The sequence below is a fragment of the Scophthalmus maximus genome, chromosome 6, assembly GCF_022379125.1.
Source record: "Scophthalmus maximus strain ysfricsl-2021 chromosome 6, ASM2237912v1, whole genome shotgun sequence".
Lineage (NCBI taxonomy): Eukaryota > Metazoa > Chordata > Actinopteri > Pleuronectiformes > Scophthalmidae > Scophthalmus > Scophthalmus maximus.
Genome location: NC_061520.1, coordinates 1,852,501 through 1,855,000, shown reverse-complemented (window position 1 = coordinate 1,855,000; position 2,500 = coordinate 1,852,501). Strand labels below are relative to the sequence as shown.

Below are 2,500 nucleotides of genomic sequence, written 5' to 3'. Positions count from 1 at the left end.
TGCAGCTCCTTTTGTTTTACTGTGTCCGTTTCATTTGCGAGATCAAATCAGACGGGTCAACTAGGAGCACGGCGTTTGTGATGAAATTTGAAGAAAGCGCAAAAGAAGAGCGGCACTTGACGAATCTGATCAGATGGATCCAGCGAAGTAGGACGACTTCTTTAATTCAGAGAGAGAGTGGGGAACAAGCGTGGCTTGTGGTTGTGTGTGTGTGTGTGTGTGTGTGTGTGTTGGCAGTCGCTCATTAGCGCTGTGTGAACGCTGAGGACGGAATACTGAGCAGACTTCAGAGCACTGACTAGAACTCACAATGAGCCTCCTTTGACTTCGTCTCCGTCGGTCTCTCGCTTCATTTTCTTCCCGTGTTTCCGTCTCATGTTCCCTCCTCTTCTCTCTCTCCGGCCTTGAAACACAGAGCAGCAAGTCGCTTATTTATTTCAGTGAATTTTTGAAAAACAATGAGGAGGCGAGGGAACTTCTTCATCTAGGGGTTCCAATTTCACACGGTCGCCGTGTCAGTTGTCCTAGTCTAGTTTAATTGCGGTGACAAGGTTTTACTCGTCTTGATAAGGACGAAGGATGAGCAGCAGCAGCAGCCGAGCAGGAATTACAAGTGAAGACACGATGCTCATAATATAATTCTATCTTTTACGTCTCACGCCCCAGAGAACTTTTTTTTGTTTTTTGGAACGTCTGTTATGAAACCAAAACCCACAGAACTCTATTTTAAATTCTGTGCACCAGATAAACAAACAGTCCAAAGACATATATATAAAATGCTACACTGTGATGTAACAGGGCAGCTTTGGAAAAAAAAAAGAACTCAACACTGTGTGAATATAAATATTCCAAAACAGGAAGAAAGACGTGTAGGAACCGGCAGAGACAACATGATGTTTAAAGTGTTGGATGCTATCTGAGGTGAATTGCAACAGGAACATTTGAGTGCAATTGGCTAAAACACATTTGAATACTGATCCCAACTAACAATTTATATTAATTACAAATAAAAAACTAGAGGGCCCTTGGAGAGCACATACAGCACCACCACGTAAAAGGGTGTGTTTCATCCCTATCTATGTTCAAGGAAATCCACTTGTTTATCCGGATCCGCTCCAACATTTGATAGGTTCATCTTTGGACCAAGCCCCACCCCTCCACAAATCTTTCATGGATATTGTTTTGTAGTTTGTAACAAACAAAACCATCCTGGCGGACACAATAATGTAGTTTTCTCTTCCTCTCTACTCCAACCGGTCCTTCCTTTCTTCACCTCTTGTTTTCTGGGGCGTGTCTATGTTCCTTCAACCCTGTGTTCCCTCAGTCCTATGTTCCCTCAGTCCTATGTTCCCTTAACCCTATGTTCCCTCAGTCCTATGTTCCTTCAACCCCTTGTTCCCTCAGCCCTATGTTCCCTCAACCTTGTGTTCCTTCAACCCTATGTTCCCTCAACCTTGTGTTCCTTCAACCCTATGTTCCCTCAACCTTGTGTTCCTTCAACCCTATGTTCCCTCAACCTTGTGTTCCTTCAACACTGTGTTCCCTCAGCCCTATGTTCCCTCAACCTTGTGTTCCTTCAACTCTGTGTTCCTTCAACCCTATGTTCCCTCAGTTCTATGTTCCCTCAACCCTATGTTCCTTCAACCCTATGTTCCCTCAACCTTGTGTTCCTTCAACTCTATGTTCCTTCAACCCTGTGTTCCCTCAGTCCTATGTTCCCTTAACCCTATGTTCCTTCAACCCTATGTTCCTTCAACCCTATGTTCCTTCAACCCTTTGTTCCCTCAACCCTGTTTTCCTTCAACCCTATGTTCCCTCAACCCTATGTTCATTCAGCCCTATGTTCCCTCAGTCCTGTGTTCCCTCAGTCCTGTGTTCCCTCAGTCCTGTGTTCCCTCAGTCCTATGTTTCCTCAGCCCTGTGTTCCCTCAGCTCTATGTTCCCTCAACCCTATGTTCCCTCAACCCTGTGTTCCCTCAACCCCTTGTTCCCTCAGCCCTGTGTTCCCTCAGTCCTGTGTTCCCTCAACCCTATGTTCATTCAACCCTATGTTCCCTCAACCCTGTTTTCCTTCAACCCTATGTTCCCTCAACCCTGTGTTCCTTCAGCCCTAATTTTTTGACGAGGGGAACATTTCAGAGAAATGAGGGAACATAGGGATGACCCGTTTTTCCTGTGTCCCTTGCATATTTATCTGGGCTGCGCCACAAATCCCCATCACACGAGGACCCAGAAATCCTGTAATGCGATCCCACTCAGCTCTACATGCAGGTCAGATACACAAAGGAATCTGTGGTTTGCTCTCCATCCTCTGGTCCGTGTCCAGTCCCGCCCTGTGGAGAAGGATGCCGATGTACCGAGGACGCTGGATAATGTTGTTGTAAAAGCCTCTGATAGAATTACAGCACCGCGGCTATCTGTTGTTGTCAGACGTAATGTCATTCCTTTTTTCAACCTCTCCCACTTTCCTTCTGTTGCACTCTGTGTTCTCGGATTCTCC

At 45.8% G+C, this 2,500-nt stretch overlaps 1 protein-coding gene across 11 annotated transcripts in view; it reads left to right on the top strand.

The window, feature by feature from the left end:
* The window catches only part of ptprt (protein tyrosine phosphatase receptor type T), a 244,897-nt gene that overhangs the window by 68,672 nt on the left and 173,725 nt on the right, over positions 1–2,500 (top strand). The window lies entirely within an intron of this gene.